The 19,482-nt window shown below is 44.6% G+C and overlaps 1 protein-coding gene across 27 annotated transcripts in view; it reads right to left on the reverse strand.

Moving 5' to 3' along the window:
• The window catches only part of CELF4 (CUGBP Elav-like family member 4), a 999,910-nt gene that overhangs the window by 879,455 nt on the left and 100,973 nt on the right, over positions 1-19,482 (reverse strand). The window lies entirely within an intron of this gene.

Raw genomic sequence — 19,482 nt, forward strand, 5'->3', positions numbered from 1 at the left:
AATGTTTTTATGTTATTATTTTGATAGACCAGTGGTCTGATTCAACAAGACACATTCATGGGTGTTCGTTTTCGCCAGAGGAACCAATCTCTGTGATCTGAAGATCAAGTATAGTTGCCCCCAGTCGCAAGAAGGAGACAGACACAAGGCTTGGAACTAAGGGCTGCTTTCTTAAATATAACATAAACTAACAACATTCAACTGCGGCAAAGGCAACTGCGGTACAGGTCAAGCCACGGGGTCAACCCCTGACCTCTGCCTTGACCTGTCTGAGTGAGCCCCACTGCCCTGGGTGTGAGCCATTCTTAGAATGGCCTCAACCTGGCTGGCTACAAGCTCCTAAAGCCTCAGCTGTACAGCATGAGGGAAGGACTTGCCCCAGGGGTTCCCTGTAGGTGGTCTAGCCAGGTGGTGGTAGCCATGAAGGATACCATCCCTCCTGAGAGACCCCATTTCTCAACCAATGGGAAATTGCCAAAGGGGTGCTCACTGGCCCGCTCCCTACTCCCTAATAGAGATGGGCACGATCCACATTACGATCGAAAAACACCCACGATAATGGCGATCGCGTGATCGTGACCCGGCGGATCGTGATTGGCCAAGACCAACGATCCAGCGATCAGGAGAGGCCTGGATCGGGGCGTTCGGGCTCGATTCGGGAATCCAGACACTCAGGCGCCAGCAATCTATTCCCCTGGCAACGGAGCGTTCGGGCTCGATTCGGGAACGGGGCGTTCGGGCTCGATTCGGGAATCCAGACACTCAGGCGCCAGCAATCTATTCCCCTGGCAACGGAGCCAGGGGAATGCCTGAGCTCTGTTTGCCCTCCTTCTGTCGCCCTGGAAACCTGAATGGAAGCCCAGCTTTCCTTGATCTGCAGGGCTTCCTTCCAACCATGGAGCAGCAAAGCAGTCACAAGTTGGGAGAAGGCACCCAGGGGAGGGAGGGGGAAGGGGGTGTTCTGTAGCCACGGGCACTCCAATCTCATCCCTGCAAACCCTGATAGGCAGCTCTGACGGCCAAACACAGACAGCCAAACACAAACACAGATGCCGCCGGCATCACCCACCGTCCCTGTATCACTGGGAACATTGGGGCTCCCCTCTGCTTTTGCCTCCACAATCCATGATCCACGGCTCGGGAACGGGAGATGATCGGCGCGGATCCTTAATTCAGGATTGTCGTCAGCACCGATCCTCAATCCGCTGGATCGTTAATTTTTTTTGGATCGTGCCCATCTCTACTCCCTAACCTCCTCCTGCCAAATGGCTCCCTAAATGGCACCACTGTACTGATTACCTCATACCACATGCTACAGTGCAAGGCAGGCAAAAAACCACTTCTCCAACCAAGCCAATTTGTGGAAAGCAGGAAAAAAAATCCTACCTGGCTCTTCTAGAGCAGCTGGCTAATCCTGCACTTCAACGGGGCGAGGTGGGTAGGCCGATCAAGTGGAAAACCTGCTGCGCACAGGGGAGGAGCAGCCTTATAAGGCAACTTGCTCCGCCCCTGCGGTGAATCCCTGGATGCCTGGGAAGGCTCTCTGCCTCCTCCTGCATCCGCGGTGGCAAATTCCAGCCGGGAGTGCTGCATTCTGGGAGATCTCCAGGCCCCACTTGGAAGCTGCTAAAGGACACTGGTCCACTGCAAGCTCCAATAAATCACTGCCTCAATATAAATACTTGTTTTATATCATGTCAGAGATGAACTGTCTTGTATAGACACTTTATGAACTTGACCCATAATTCCTCCACCAGCAGTTCCATCAGGTGTACCAGCATGTCTGCTCACTTGGATTCTGTAATGAGTGTACTTAGCACAATTGTATCTGTGATTTGCATTCTGTTATGAACATTGATATAGGATTTTTGGTGTGTATATTTAGTGGAACATGTCGCGTATGTAAAAACTTTTGATTATTTGAGATCAGATGTTATTTGATTACTGGTAGCACTTTGCACTTTAAGAAACATAAAACAAGTATTTATATTGATGTTGTGATTTATTGGAGCTTGCAGCGGACTAGCGTCCTTTTGGTTTTGCAGTTGCACGCCTGCGAGAGCCTCTGTTGGTTTTCAGCCCACCTGGCAGTTGGTAACCCTACTTTCCAAGGAAGAAATTCAACATGGCAGAGGTGCAAGCCGCCTTCCATAAGCGACAGCCGTCGCAGCACAGCAATGCGACATGGGGATTGCGCTGAGAAAGTTGTTTTATTTTTAAACGGCTGGATCCATCGGAGGGTAAAAGCTGGCATTGCCTCCACTTACTGCCATCCTGGGGCTTGTGCAGCTTATTTTATGAAAGTGTTTCGGTCTTCAGCTCGCCTGAATTATGTCTCCCTCTTTCTGGCCGCTGCTTCCACATTCTGCCAGGAACGCACAGTCCCCTGCGGTGCATAACTAACTTCGAAGATGAGCATTTGAGCATGCAGCCCAGGGAGAAGGAGGAAGGCGATCACCGGATTTCAAAGTATTGCAGAGAATTTTGAGTTCTGGTTTCAGCCTGCTATGTGCCTTCAAGCTGCAGTGGCCATTGGGCCCGCCAATACCTGCAAACAGACCGAGCAGGCCTGTGATTGTGATGACACAAATGAATTTTTCCTCTGCTGCAGTTAAAGCAGCATCATGCACATGGAATGTGGAATGGAGTCATCCCATGTTGCAGCAAGGACCACAGAATCTACACCCTGGGAATCTGGTTGGCTTTATGGTGCTACTGAACTCAAATCTTGCTGTTCTACTGCAGACCAACACAGCTACACACCTACCCATCTATCCTGATATCCTCCCATTTGCATGTCCTGCAGGATTCTAGAACGGCCAAGAAACAGTGTCTAGGAAGGGGCAGTGCTGAACAACGGCAGCAGCTACATGGCTGGCAGCTGGCTCAGCTTTCAATGCCCCCCCCACTGGGCATTGAAGAACCAGTCCCCTGCCGGTAGTGATTTATTCTCTAATGAACTCTTCTTTTTAAGCCACTTTGCAGACATTTTGGGAAAGGCCCAATATCAATATTATAGGTTAAATTTCTCACACTTCACTATATTTAACCCCAAGGCCTCTCTAGGCCATTAAGCACTGGTCAGTCCAAATTGCTGAGAAGCCCCAGGAGAGAGTATATCCAAGGGTTAACTGGATGGGAGAAGGCTGGAGAATGAAAAGGAAAAAAAAACCACACACGCTTGACCCTCATAGTACTAGTTTTGGCCTCGCAAGTGCTCCTTTAAAAAAAAAAAAAACTGTTTGTGGACACATTTAAGGTAGTCAATAACTCACCACTCACAGTGGGCACATTAAATGAGGAAAGCAGCCGAATATAAATTGGAATTGCTAATCCTGTCTACTTTAATCCATTAACCAGCACACTTTTATGGGCAATCGAGGCAAGGAAAGCAACGGGAGGACAGATTAGCACGTTGGACTTCTACAGATGAAGGAACACACCCGACTTTCTAAACTGGTGTGTGTATGTGGTTAGTTATGTAGAAAGAATTCTGTGACCATGTATAATGATCTATCTATCTATCTATCTATCTATCTATCTATCTATCTATCTATCTATCTATCTATCTATCTATCTATCTATCTATCTATCTATCTATCTATCTATCTATCTATCTATCTATCTATCTATCTATCTATCTGTCCACAATTCTAGCCCTTATGGATTCTCCGGGCAAGTCTACCACACTGCTAATTCTCCCATCCTCTATGTTACCCTCACAACAACCCTGCAGGGTAGTTTAGGGTGAGAGAGAATCACTGGCCCATGGTCTCCCATTGAGCATTATGGCTGAGCAGGGACAGCACATAAAACAAGCAAGGGTAGATGACACAAAGCCCTTCACCAGGAGAGAGTTCCATAAATGGGGTGCCACCATGAAAAAAGTCTTCTAAATTATTTAGTTATTTGATTTATACCCCGCCCTCCCCACAAATGGGCTCAGGGCGGCTAACAACCTTCATAAAACAAAGTGAATCAATCAAAACCATAAAATCAATAATAATCTTTAAAAGTCATTAAAGTAGTCCAGATGCAGGCTATTTAAATACATATTTGGGAGTCCGTATATGGGCATAGCAGATGGCCGAGGGTAGCCCAAAAAAAAGTGGTGGACTGGTGGTCTTTGATGGAAGAAGGGGGACACATTCTGGCACTCAACCAAAGGCCTGGCGGAACATCTCCATTTTACAGGCCCTGTGGAACTGTAACGGGTACTGCAGGGCCTGGATCTCCAGCGGGAGAGTGTTCCACCAGGCTGGGGCCAGGGCAGAAAAAGCCCTGGGCCTGGTTGAGGCCGGATGGATGTCCTTCGGGCTGGGGACCACCAGGAGTTGCTTGTCTGCAGAGCGAAATGTCCTGCAGGGGATGTAATAGAAGAGGCAGTCCCACAGGCATGCAGGTCCCTGTCATGTCTGAGCCCCACCCATGCCAATTTCAATACTGTTGTGCTGAACAAATGTATCCTGCTGTAACTCCATATTACTTTGCCAGTGTCATAACTATTTCTTTAACAGGCTTTCGCAGGTGGTTATCTGTTAGACTATAACAGCTTCCAGTGTTTATGACCTTGTGCTCCCTCCCAGACTTTGCTATGTCTTACTTCCTAGCAACTCAACTTGATATCACAAATAGGTGGAACGTTCTTACACCAGAAGAGCACCAAAACTTGTTGATAATTGGGAGGGGGTGGGAAAAGAGCAGACTTGAATGTTAAAAGAGAAGTCTCTCTCTCGCATGATGTCATTCCTATCAACTCCTACTTTTGCTGCTTAGATGTCTACCTTGCTTCTAAGTAGTCCCATGGACGTGTATATTTTTATATTTTATATTTCAATTTATATAACGCCCATCCCGGGGGCTCTGGGTGGTGAACAGTTTAAAATTGATAAAAACAAGAAAACAACAATACTAAAAGCAATATGCAAAACAATAATGAAATAAATTAACCAAGTGCAATGGTGGGGAGAACCCTCCCCAACCCCAAAGGTGGGAGGCCGACATGGCACCGCCCCCTTCAACCACCGAATGCCTGGCGGAACAGCTCTGTCTTACAGGCCTGGTGGAATGATAATATGTCCATATGCAAATATGGAATGATATAAGGTAAGAACCAACACCTTGAACCTGATTCGGAATTCAACCGGAAGCCAGTGCAGCTGGCGCAGGACAGGTGTGATATGTGACTGGTAAGATATACCAGTCAGGACCCGCACTGCCACAATCTGGACTAGTTGTAGTTTCTGGATCAGGCCCAGGGGTAGCCCAGTGTAGAGTGAGTTACAGTAATCTAGCCTGGAGGTGAACGTTGCATGGATCACTGTAGCCAGGTCATGGGTCGTCAGGTAGGGAGCAAGTTGCCTGATCTGACGAAGATGGAAATCTGCAGACTTGGCTACCGCCGTGACCTGGGCCTCCATCGATAGGGAGGCATCCAGGAGCATGCCCAGACTCTTCACCACTGACAAAGTTGCCAGTGGTGTCCCATCCAGGGCAGGGAGCTGGATCCCAACATCTGGCAGCCCCCATCCCAGCTGCAGGATCTCCGTCTTCACTGGGTTCAATTTCAGCCTGCTCTGTTTCAACCATCCTGTCACAGCCTCCAGAGCTGGAAATCATCTGATTTCTATGGAAATGATCTGCTTTCTGAATAAAAGCCATTGACCAAGAACTTGAGTCTTGCTGCAATGGTCCAGAGACCTCTCTGCTGTATCCTGTCATCCATAGCCTGACAGTCCCAGTCCTTGAAGGGCTTTAAACACCAAGGCTAACACTTTGAACCTAGTAACTTGCGGCTACCCATCTAATTTCAGCAGGTGTTGAGCTCACAGAGATAAGCCTATCTGGATGACCTTAACAGCTGAGCAGGAAAACATGAGAGAAAGGACTCTTATTTCAGCTCTCCCACACATTGGCATGTTCAGAGTACTTATCTGCAAAATCAGGGCCAAGCTACAAGTGACAAATGACACCTGAACGGCAAGTGTATTTCTCCCTGTTCACTTGCCCTCCACTCAATCCACTTGCCATTCAAGTGTCATTCGTCACTTGTAGCTTGGCCCTCAGTTATGCTGTTTTTGCAAATGGAATCTTTGTTGTACATTGCGCACAACAGTCTGTCCTGTTGTCCATTAAAGTACATGGACTGATCTGAATCCAGGACAGGCAATGATTTCGTTGCACTACAGACAGATACCACTCAAGCATCTGGGAGTAGATTGCAGCTGAACACAAGCTCTACCCTCCAACACACACTGTGGAATTTCTTCCCTGCTATTTGTATTGGGCTTGGGCATTTAGCAAGCGAGCTTCTTAGCATGAGCCAAAGGGCGAGAGTTTTTAGCCTGGGACATGCAGCCAGGCATTACACTGGCATGACACACAATGAGTGGTAGAGGAAGAGCTCCTCCAGTTACAAACCAGGAGACCTGCCACAGAATACTGCCTGTGGGACAAAGTGAAGATCAACATTTATTTATTTATTTATTTATTTATTTATTTATTTATTTATTTATTTATTTATTTATTTATTTATTTATTTATTTATTTATTTATTTATTTATTTATTTATTTATTTATGTGCTGCCTTTTCCATCAGAAGAGTTGCTGGGATGCTTAAATAGGGTTCCCTATTCTGAGCGACTCCGCCAATGTGGCTCCGGCCAAATAGACACTCTTCAACCCCATCTATTTGAATGTAATATTCTAAATGCGGCAAGAGACAGATAGATTAAGCCCTATATCCAGGACCTAGGAAGTATAGAGGACAATTTGAGGCTTCTTTTAGCCGGGGCGGATTTTAATACCACTTTAGCAGTAGCCAAGTTCCTTTCCCAATCGGTTAAGAAAAAAACTTATTACATTTTTAATACTTTATAGACTATAAAGACTTTTTCCTATTTTAACTCTAATCCTAGTGTGGCACTGCTCAGAGCTGAATAGGCTGTATGAGCAGTATCATTAAAGTAAGGTAAAGTATACACTGCCTTTCTCACTGAGATTCAAGGCGAATTACACAGCGCGAGTCAATATCATCAATTTTGAAGACATTTTCAATAAACGTGTAAGAGGGTAGATACACGCAAACATGCCAAGATTTAAAACCAGCAGAAGTCCCATACAGAGCGGAAGACATGCTTAAAGAAAGCATAAGCAAGTCTAAGACTGGTATATTAAACAGCATAGGAACTACTCAATAGGATCATAACGTCAGCAATAGTAGTAGACTAGTAGTAAAATCTATCCTTTCCTATCCCTTTACTGCTGGATCTCTTTGAGGCCCTTCTTTACAGTACGACCCTCCTATGTATACAGATGTGCCCTATCAGCTTCTTTCACTGCTCTTCTCATCCGGCACCCATTGGTACATTTCATGTGCAACCATGTGGGTGCTTATTTACACTCACTGGCCTCTCATTTGTCACAAAGGGAGTGGTGCCGTTAATGACGGGCCCACAATCATGTGGTCCGCCGTATTCACGACTGTTTCAGGTAGGTAATCACGTGTCTGTGTGGTGTCCTTAAGTCACCTGGAGGTGATAACAAAGGGACATTTTCATCTTCAGTCCCTCTGAAAATCCAAGGCTGTTTTACCCCTACTTAGGAAAGTTTTGAGTACACATTAAAATTTCTCCAACAGAAGTAAATAAGTGGAAGGGGGTGGCGGGGGGGGGTCAAGTAGTAAAGAGTGCCCTCAAGTCAGCTGACTAATGGCGACCCCTGGTGGGGTTTTCATGGCAAGAAGCGGTTTGCCATTGCCTGCCTCTGCAGCCCTGCTCTTCATTGGAGATCTCCCATCCAATTACTAACCAAGGCTGACCCTGCTTACCTTCTGTGATCTGACAAAATCAGGCTCACCTGGGCTATCCAGGTAAGGGCCACACAGGTAGCCATGTTGGTCTGCAATAGAACAGAAGGATTTGAGACCAACCAGATTTTCTGGGTACAAGTTTTCAAGAGTCAACGGCCATATCTGAAGCTTTGACTCTCAAAAGCTTATACCCTGACTTGATCATCTCTAAGGTGCCACTGAACTCCTATCCCAACATTCACAACTGTAGCCCGGCACTGTTGTATGGTTACTCTGTGGACACATGCATCTTTCCATGTGAGGTATTTGTGCTGTATCTTTGTGGCTATGGGGGATATCTTTACTTGGAGCAGGATGTATGAGGAATGTTGAAAAATCAACAATGGCTGTGCATATACGTTCTCTGTCAGGGCCCCCACTTATGGAATGACTTGTCTGATGAGATTAGGAGGGCAACCACTACCCTGGCTTTCCGTAAACTATGCAAAACTGATTTATTCAGAACTTTTTTTATCAACCCTATGAAGGAAAGACCTCCAAGACATCCTGTCATTAACAGACTTGCTCAGATCCTGCTAACTGGAGGACGTGGCTTCTTTTATTGAGTCAAGCCATCTCATTTTAGGTCATCTTTTTCTACTTCCTTCCACTTTTCCTAGCATTATGGACTTTTCCAGAGAAGCTTGTCTTCTCACAATGCGACCAAATTATGATAGCCTCAGTTTTGTCATTTTAGTTTCTCGGGAGAATTCAGGCTTGATGTGATCTAGAACTCACTTATTTGTCTTTTTGGCTGTCCATGGTATCCAAAAAACTCTCCTCCAGCACCACATTTCAAATGAATCTTCACTGTCCAGCTTTCACATCCATACATAGTAATGGGAAATACCATATTTGAATTCTTTTGATCTTGGTTCCCAGAGAGACGTCTTTCTCTTTAAGGATCTTCTCTAGCTCCCTCACAACTGCTCTTCCAAGGGCCAAGCTACACATGACGAATGACACTTGAACAGCAAGTGGATTGAGTGGAGGGCAAGTGAACAGGGAGAAATACACTTGCCATTCAAGTGTCATTCGTCATGTGTAGCTTGGCCCCAAGTCTCAATCTTCTTCTAATTTCTTCATTGCAGTCTCCCTTTTGGTTGATGCATCACCACAGGTCAGAGGTGACTTGACAACACATAACACACACACAAGAGGACCGTACTGGAAGGAAATGGTTCAAATAAATGCATTTGGTAAAGGGACAGGCTGTAGACTATACCACTGCATACTGCCTATATGTTCCTAGTAGGTAGTTTCTATGTTGTTTAATATATCAAGTTTAAATCATTTATGCTTTATTCAGCACTGTTTTCGGCTCTGTATTGGATATCTGCTTGTTTCCAAGACCTGTAAATTTGCATTCACGTACTCTGGTGCATTGTTTATTGAGTGAGCCACCTGTTGAGGGCATTGACTTACACTGTGTGATCCTCCTGGGGTCCCAGTGAGAAAGGTGGTGTATAAATAATGCAAATAAATAAATAGTAAAGATACGAACTTTCAACTCTCAGGAAACTGAATTCTGTAACTCATGCCACATTCTGCATTCCTTTGGTGTTTCCACAGGCTTGAGGAATGCACATGGCCTTCTGCTTGCCCAAACACAAAATAGTTCCGCAGTCCTTCAGATGTGAAGGAACAAAAGTAATCCGTGTTTGAGGCATGTCTCTTTTAAAAGCATAGCTCCACATTTCGAAAGACATGTTATTAGTTTGACTTTTAGGGCTGCTTTCGATTCATCGCCAGTTGGAATCCTCCTGACAATGTACCTCTCCAATCTGAGCTGTACATGCTACAGAATGGAGTACATGCATATTCTCTGCAACCTGTTTCCCCCCTGGATTGGGGAGAGAGACGCAGAAATGTGGAGGCATTATCATTATGGAAGTCACTGGACTGGATTGGAACACATGTCTAACACAAATAAAATCCACATCAAAATGCACATCACGTGTGCATCGCACAAAGATATTTGCTGAGACGTGGAATATTTGGCACAGCAAAACTGCAAAACAAGTTTGGAATGGAACAAGTGAAATTAACAACAACAACAACAACAACAACAACAACAACATTCGATTTGTGTTCTGCCTTTCAGGAGAACTTAATGTCCACTCAGAGTGGTTTACAAAGCGTGTTATTATTATCATCACAACAATCACCCTGTGAGTTGGGTGGGGCTGAGAGAGCTCTGAAAGAGCTGTGACTGACCTAAGGTCACCCAGCTGGCTACAAGTGGAGGAGTGAGGAATCAAACCCAGTTCTCCAGGTTAGAGTCCTGCCGCTCTGTCTTAACCACTACTCCGTGTTTGCACACCTCAGTCCTGGTGGACGTTCTCAGATACTGCACATGAGTTTGCACAGCTCTAAACAAAAATTAGTAAGATCTCCTTTAAAGCCTTATTTATTCTTCATTTGTGAAGATTCCCCCCATCCCTTGTCCCCCAGCCCCCTTGGGAAACTTTCTGAAGCTATCATTTTCCAGGCGTTAGTCCAGAATGAAACATTCTGTTGGGAAATAATGACCACAAAAGCACACTGTCTACTTAGCAGCAGAGGGGGAAACTAGGAGAAGCTAGTTTTATAAAAGGCACAATAATCTCGCGCCTGAAGAGCCATAAAAATGCTTCTCATAACACATCATAAAAACAATACGGTCCTGTAAAAAACGAAACAACATTACATCAGTGTGCTGTTTCAGTCCTTTCATTAACTTGATCTAATCCCCAGAAGTTTCTAATGGAACATGTTTTGTGTTTATGAGGTTTCCGTAGCCACACCCTAAAAGAGGACCGCAGCCCAGCTCTAAGGCCGTAGCTGCGCATTGTTGGCTACTGTGTTATCGCTGTGCTATGGTAATCGTCCATCTTCCTGGAATGTGGTTTGCAATTGTCTGCCTCTGTGTAATAATAATAAATAATAACAACTTAATGTCCGCTCAGAGCTGTTTACAATGTGTGTTATCATAATCCTCACGAAATCACCCTGTGAGGTGGGTGGGGCTGAGAGAGCTCTGAGAGAGCTCTGACTGACCCAAGGTCACCCAGCTGGCTTCAAGCGGAGGAGTGGGGAATCAAACCTGGTTCTCCAGATTAGAGTCCTGCTGCTCTTAACCACTACACCAAACTGGTTCTCACCAAACTGTAGCGGCATTGGACTTCCTTGGTGGTCTCCTATCCAAGTACTAATTAAGTACTAACTAACTTAGTTTCTAAGATCTGACAAGATGGGGCTAGCCTGGGCAGGGATGCCTGTACAGATGGTGGAATTCAACTCTCCCCCCACCCCTCGAGATAGGTTAGGCTGATGGAGAATAAGTGGCCCAGTGGCCTCCAGGTAGGTAGCCAAGTTGGTCTGTAGTAGAAGAGCAAGTTTTGGGTCCAGGAGCATCTTAAGGAGAGCTGCTATAGTATAATGGGTAAGTGGTTGAGCTCCAAGCCAGCACTCTGCTGGTTCGACTCCCACTACTGCCATGAACTCTGCAGGTGGCCTTGGTTCAACCAATCCCCTCAGCCCAGTTCCCCAGTTGTATTGTGAGGACAATAATAATAATAATAATAATAATAATAATAATGACCTTGTTTACCGCTCTGAGTGGGGTACATGGTTATTAAAGATCAACTAGATTTCCAGATTAGTCAAATGTTGGTATCTGATGAAGGGAGCTCTGACTCTCAAAAGTCCATACCCCGGAAATCTAGCTGGTCTTTAAGGTGCTGCTAGACCCAAATCTTGCTCCAGTAGGCTCCACAATCCAAGTGGGAAGTCAAATCCAGACATCCCCAGTTGAAGACCAGCCATCAACCACATCACTTTGGGCCATGGAAGTCAACAGATTGTACTTTTATTTATTTATTTATAGTCCGCCTTTCTTACTGAGACTCAAGGCAGATTACATAGTATAGTCAATATCAAGGACATTTCCATAAACAACTTTTCTGTACAATCCATTTAGATCAGAGATTTGCAAGCTCACAGCCATGGAGGCCTCCTGAGACATCCCATTGCAATATTGTTAAAGCTGTATGAAATATACTATGGAAACTCAGATCTCTCACACTTTTGTCTACTTTAATGGGTAGTAACTAGAGATGGGCACAAACTGGAAAATGGCGGTTCATTGAGGTTCGTGGTTCATTGCGTTTCACGAAGCACGAACCGGCATGAAATTGCCCGGTTCACGAACCAGTTAATTAGGTTCATGAATATGTCACTTTAGGGGTAGCAGAAGATCTGCAGAAAGCCCATCCCCCCCATTGCCTAGGAAAGTGATTGATCAGTGCCAGGCTGTCTGCAGTGACGAACCAAAAAATGAACCAAATGAACTGGCATAAAAATCATTGTGTTCCATCATGGTTCGTCAGAAATGCCCTCTGACGAACCACCAGTTTGCAACCCACCCACCCCCCAATGACCTGGTTCATGATGAACTTTGGTTCGTATTTCAGTTCATGCCCACCTCTAGTGGTAACTCTACATAGGTTGTTCCTGGAAATTCAGATCTCTTGTCTTCTTTGACTGGTGGTAGCTCTACAAGATTGTTCCCAAACTGGAGTTCCTTACTACTGGAGAGGACTAGGATTCCGTGTGGGACTTTCCAAAGGTCAAGCACCTGCTAGACTGACTTTGCTGTGGTCCCCTACCCTCTTTTTCAGCTTGGCTCAACGTTCCACCTCTTTGATGCAGCTGACATCATGCAAAGGGAGGGGACACCCTACAGAACAAATCAAAGTTGCCATAATATCTTGCTGCCTGCAAAGCACTGTGAATACGCTCCCCGGCCTCCCATTACCCACCCCAATAACTCTTTTATATGGAGTGTGAAATAATTAGAAGCAGCAAAAAAAATCATTTAGGAAACAAGAAGAATCTAATTGTATAAGCTTGTTTGGGGAAAACACAAAAGGAGCAAAGGCAGTCCTGTTGGAGAGGCTGACAGACAGAGCCACGGTGTATTAAAGCCCACACAAGTATTAATAATAAGCTAAACTAATGGTCCCTTGCATTGTACACAATGAATTTGCTACAAGGCCGCCGGCTGCTTGGGTGCCCTGTGGCTCTCTAGAACCTTCAAGCTCACGCTTTGTTGAGCAGGAAGCCAGCACATTGTGACCAATTCAGTGAGTGAACGCTGCGTTCAGGGAGATACCAAGCTGGCAGAGGATACAACCGCAAGCCAGAAAGATCTGGATTGCCGAGCTGAATTGCCAACCAAAGATTTCTCCACGTAGCTTTGGGGAAGTCATACTGCCACCTGCGCGGCTCAACCCACAGCCCTCTACTCCATTTACAAGCATGAAATTAACCATCTTCTCTATGAGCTCTGCTGCTATTACAGGCAGAAATCCACTGCTTCCTTCACCCTGACATTTATTTGTGTACAGTGCATATGGGAGGGAAGGCGGCATGGTGTAGCCCGATGTCATCAGATCTCAGAAGCTGAGCAGGGTCAGTGCTTGCATGAGAGACCATCAAGGAAGACTCTGCAGAGGAAGGCAATGGCAAACCCCCTCTGCTTCTCACTTGCCTTGAAAGCCCCAGCAGGGGTTGCCATAAGTCTGTTGTGGCTTGATGGCACTTTACGTACACACATGGAGTATATGGGGGGGGCGAGGGCTGGGCTGCAAAAGAGAAAGACCCTAGTTAAAATCCTACTTCAACCCTGACTCCCCAAGAAGTTTAAGGCACATTACTGTCTTCTACTGGAAGAAAAAGTGCTCATGAAAACAAAAAAAACACCACGTTATTCCTGCTATATCTAATTTGGATGCTGCTAGCTTCCACTCTGCAGATGTGAGATCTGACCACATCGATCCAAGCTTCAGTAACCTGGAGCCTAGATTACTATAATACACTCCACAGGGGGCTGCCCTTGAAAATGATGCAGAAACCGCAGCTTATCCGGGGCTGGGCAGTGGGACCACAACGTTTCTATTCTGAGGCCACTTCACTGGCTGCTGCTTAGTTTCCAGGTACAATTCAAGGTTCTGGTGGTCACCTCCATTCCCACCTATCTGAACAACTACCTCTTCCTGCATGTTCCCAAGCAGCAGTTACGACCTTCCCAGCGAGGTCTATTATCATCCCCCCCGTTGCCAAGGCACATTCTGCCGTGGTCCAGGCGTGGTCTTTTCAGTGACTGCCCCCTGCTTCTGGAAGAGCTTTGTATTTTTCCAATGAGGCTGCAAAACAAAACTATTCCAGAAACAGCCTCAGCAAGGGGGGGATATTCTGCTGGTGAAAGCATAAGCTGCTGTTATATCTTAACTGTGTGTTTCATCAGATTGTTCTTATACTGTTGTTACCTGTCTTGAATACTGAGGAATTACACAATTTTAAAGATGACAGTGAGGAAGTTGAAATTGTTCAAGGTTTTCTATTGCTTGGTTCAATCATTAACCAAAAGGGAGACTGCTATGAAGAAATCAGAAGAAGATTGAGACTTGGAAGAGCAGCTGTGAGGGAGCTACAGAAGATCCTTAAAGATAAAGAGGTCTCTCTGGGAACCAAGATCAAGATAATCCAAATTATGGTATTCTCCACTGATATGTATGGTTGTGAAAGTTGGACAGTGAAGAAAGCTGACAGGAAGAAGATGGATTCATTTGAAATGTGGAGCTAGAGTTTTGTGGATACCGTGGGCAGTCAAAAAGACAAATAAGTGGGTACTAGATCAAATCAAGCCTGAATTCTCCCTAGAAGCTAAATTGGCAAGACTAAGGCTATCGTACTTTGGTCACATCACGAGAAGACATGATTCTCTGGAAAAGTCAATAATGCTAGGATAGGTGGAAGGCAGTAGGAAAAGAGGAAGACCTAAAATGAGATGGCTTGACTCAATAAAGTAAGCCACTTCCTCTAGTTTGCAGGATCTTAGCAAGTCTATTAATGATAGGACATTTTGGAGATCTTTCATTCACAGGGTCCCCATAGGTCGGAGGCGACTTGATGGCACATAACACACACGCCTGTTTTGGGTTCTGAGATGCTCAGCAGAAAGGTGAGCATGTAAGTATTTTAAATGAATAAAAATGTAAATAACTAACTATTCTCTTATGGTCTCTCTGCCGTACCTTCAAAGGTTGGTGCAAGACTAAGCGAAAAGACAGAAGAAACATGTTTTCCATATTGAAATTAGAGGAAGGCTAGAATAAAAATGTTATTAATGAATAGTTCAGCTTGGATCTGCTAAATGGTGTGAATATGTTCTACGATAGCTAGGTGTCTCATTTTTCCCACCTGAAAACCTTCTCATGCTGCAAAAGTAATTGGTAATAATTGTGGATGTTTTTTTTTTTTTTGCTAAAGACGGTACAAATTCTTGTGTCTTCCCACTCCCAAAGCAAAAAACACAGATCCCAGAAACGTTTTGAACAAAAAAAAAGATTTCCATGCATTGTGGCTGCACTAGCAGAGAAAAGGCTGCCGCAAACCGTTCTAAGTTAAAGAAGTTATTCAGATCAGCGTTGGATGGGAAATAAAGTACAAATAAGCCAATCTGGAGACCAGGCAATTGCAAACACAGTGAGTCCACATTTGCACATATATGTCTTGAACATCTACTGGCAGGGTTCAGAAAGTTAGAAATATCCATGAAAAAAAACACAGCAAGATTTCATATGGCCCATGTACACACATCTTGTATGCAAACACACTGGCTGAAGTATGATCCTACTGGGTAGTTTCCCTGTTGGTTAATATGTCGGTCTTAGAATTGCTGATGCTGTGTTTCAGCATTTCTTCAACTCTGTATTGGATTTCTGCTGGCTTTAAATCTTGGCAAATTTGCATTTATTAACCCTATTACATTGTTTATTGAAATTTCCTTGAAATTAACTGTACTAACTCACAGTGTAATCCGCCTTGAATCTCAGTGAGAAAGGTGGACTATAAATAATGGAAATAAATAAATATGCATGTATCTCTAATCTCTGGTCACTCAACCCACTGAGAATCAAGGCTCACCTTGCTATTTGTATATATCTGAGAGCCAGTTTGGTATAATGGTTAAGAGTGGCAGGACTCTAATCTGGAGAGCCAGGTTTGATACCCCACTCCTCTGCTTGAAGCCAGCTGGGTGACCTTGGGTCAGTTCCAGCACTCTCAGAGCTCTCTCAGCCCCACCCACTTCACAGGGTATTTTGTTGTGGGGATAATGATAACATACTTTGTAAATGACTCAGAGTGGGTGTTAAGTCATCCTGAAGGGCAGTCTATAAATCGAATGTTGTGGTTGTTGTTGTTGCTATTATTATTATTATTGTTATCATCATCATCATCATCATCTTGTATGCAAACACACTGGCCACAGCTCTGAAGTGCATACACCTTGTGTATATGCAGTGGAAAAGGAACATGTGCAATGTTCACAGTGACAATTTGCACATTGTTCTTGTACATTTTCTATACACCATTGGAGAACATAAATGCATAAAGGGGTTCTGTGTATATGTGCAAGGGAACAGCAGCATTTGAGTCTAGTGCAAGCCAACAAGATTTTCAGGGTACAGGCTCGCTTACTCAGATACGCTTCTTTATGTGAAGGCAAGACCCAGAGATGGCAAAATATGGCTTGACTCAATCAAAGAAGCCACATCCTCCAGTTTGCAGGATCTCAACAAGTCTGTTAATGACTGGGCATTTTGGAGGTCTTTCATTCATAGGGTTGTCGGAGGCGACTTGATGGCACATAATATAAACATTAGCATGTCATATTGATGAGTCTGAATGCTAAGAGGGGAGAAAAGAGAGAAACCAGGTTAAGGCCGTTGACGTATATAAAATTCAAGGTGGGGATAGAACTTTCCTCTCCAATTGGCATTCAGGTGCCCATCTGCTCAAAATATTCTCCTTTTATCCTTAACAACACCATGGCATGTGTGTTAAGCCAATTCGGGACTGGTAACACTCCACAAATTCTGACTGCTCCTGAATATATGGAGAAGGAGCAAGAGACTCCATGGGGGGGGGGGGTCTGTCTTCCTTTGCCAATCTATGCATTATTTTGCAGTGTTTGACAGATCTTGTCTGGCACGTTCTTTTTTGCATTGTTTCTAATTTTTGTGAGCCTAGTCCTACTGCAGTCTTTGTTGGATGCCTGGTGCTATTTGAGTGGCATCCACCTGTAGTCTCCATGAGAAAATTAAATAAATAAATGAGTTGTCTCCATTTTCTTTGCTATCAGGTGCTGCCCATTGTTCGTGTTCTATGAAGCTATCACTGTGCAACACGGCCGCTCTGGATAAAACAGGAAATATGCTTTGAAATCAAAGACTACGGGAGCAATGTAAGGATCCCATGAAAAAGGGGAAATCTCTCCCGCTAGATCACTTGTAAATTCTAAAGACTTGCAAAGCCCTGGCAGACCCAAGCAGGGATCAACTATCCCATGCATGTCACAAGAATATAAGAATGACTTAGTTTGTCTAGTTTGTCTTGCGTTCTGTTGCACTAAAGATAACCTAGACATGCCTTGGTGTGAACATTATTCCCCCATTCTTCATCCCAAGCATCTTGATTTAAGTGGTGCAACTGTTTCTCGACTTTCCTTTTAACTATCGGCTACTAGTCATTAGGGTTGCTGGTGCTCCAGTGGGGGCAAGGGATCCCCCACTTCCAGCCGCCAGCCCTTGCCAACACTCACAAGGCCACCGAGAAGAAAAGGCAGGGGAACAAGTCCCCTGGGGCATGCTCTCATAGTAGTCAATGATATCACTTCCAGGAGTAATATCATTATGCAGCCCCTGGGAGGGCTCCCATGCTTTGCACTGGGCTAATTCTTAGAGAATTGGCCTGTTTGGGGCTCAGATTGGCCCAGTGCAAAGTGCGAGATCCTTCCTGGGGTCTGCATGATGATATCACTCCTGGAAGTGACATCATTGTAACACACCGGATCCAGGGCTTTTTTTCAGCAGGAACACTGTGGAACGGAGTTCTGGCACCTCTTGAAAATGGTCACATGGCCAGTGGCCCCGCCCCCTGATCTCCAGACAGAGGGGAGTTTAGATTGCCCTCTGTGCCATGGCGCGTAGACAATCTACACTCCCCTCTGTCTGGAGATCAGGGGGCGGGGCCACCAGGCATGGGACCATTTTCGCTCAGGGCAATTTAAACTTTAAAAAACTCCCCCCCCTTGTTCCAGCTGATCCAAAGTGACGTCATTGTGTTGTCTTGAGTTCCACCACTGAGTTCCGCCACCTCTTTTCCCAGAAAAAAAGCCCTGACCGGAACCGTTCCTGAGCTTCGCGCATGGAGATTAAGAAGGTAAGAGCCAGGTCCCCCCCACTCCTGCCGGTAAGGTAAGAGGAACTGGCAACCCTAACAGGAAAGGGAACTCAATTTACCAAGAGGGAGACCGTGTTTAGCCATTTTAATCTGATTATTTTAGTAATCATTTTGTAACTTTCCTCCCAAGATAGAATTATTGTATATTGCTTGCTTCATTTCCCCCCCTAAACTTTGTTTGCAATTTCCTGGTTCATAAAATAGTTATTGAACTATTTGCAAAATCAACACAATGCCACAATTCCTTTTCTTCCCTAGGCTTTGGTTTATATTACTTTGACTACATTGCATATTTTTTTAAAAAAAAACACCATTCAGCAAACCATTTTTAAAATACTCCAACAAGCAATATACAATAATTCTATATTAGGAACAGAGTTACCTCTTAGCTAGCAGAGATTAAAAAAAAAGTTTTAAGCCTAGACACCCAAGACCCCATGGCAAAATAATAAAGGGATCCTTTTATTAATTTTACTTTTTATTAATTAGCTAAGTGCTACCTTCCCCCCTCCCCAATTCAAACCCCCTTTCCTCACCCTTTCAGAAGCCTTTCTTCCTTTTTAGATAGCCTCTCCCTTACCCCAACTCTTTAGGATGCTATCTTTTCTTTTTTTAAGAAATCACAATAGATTAGCAAACAAAAAATAATCTTACCCTATCCAGGTATAGATCAAGATGGGTAGCCATAGTAGTCTGTCTGCAGGAGTAGAAAAGAGCAAGAGTCCAGTAGCACCTATAAAACTAACAAAATTTGTAGTAGGGTATAAGCTTTCGTGAGTTACAGCTCCCTTCTTCAGATTCAGCTAGGAAATGACTTCTAGCTGTATCTGAAGAAGTGAAATAACCTACAAAAGCTCATAACCTACCACAAATTTTGTTAGTCTTATTCTAGCTGCATCTGACGAAGTGAGCTGTGTGACTCATAAAAGCTCATACCCTACCCCAAATTTTATTAGTTTTGTAGGTGCTAATGGACTCTTGCTCTTTTTGCCTTTTCATATATGGCAGTGATGGCGAGCCTTTTTGAGCCCGAGTGCCCAAACTGCAACACAAAACCAACTTATTTATTTCAAAGTGCCAACACTGCAATTAAACCTGAATACTGAGGTTTTAGTTTAAAAAAAACAACTCATACAGTTGTCCGAACTAATTAACATTTCTCTCTCTCTCTCTCTCTCTCTCTCACACACACACACACACACACACACTCACTCACTCACTCACTCAGGAGCCACGACTGAAAGTAAAGCAAGTTAAATCAAAGCAGTTTGCCCTTCTTTAGACCAGCAGCCCTGCTTGCTAACACTCTCTCTCTCTCTCTCTCTCTCTCTCACTCACTTAGG

The sequence above is a fragment of the Eublepharis macularius genome, chromosome 8 (assembly GCF_028583425.1).
Source record: "Eublepharis macularius isolate TG4126 chromosome 8, MPM_Emac_v1.0, whole genome shotgun sequence".
NCBI classification, from domain to species: Eukaryota; Metazoa; Chordata; class Lepidosauria; order Squamata; family Eublepharidae; genus Eublepharis; species Eublepharis macularius.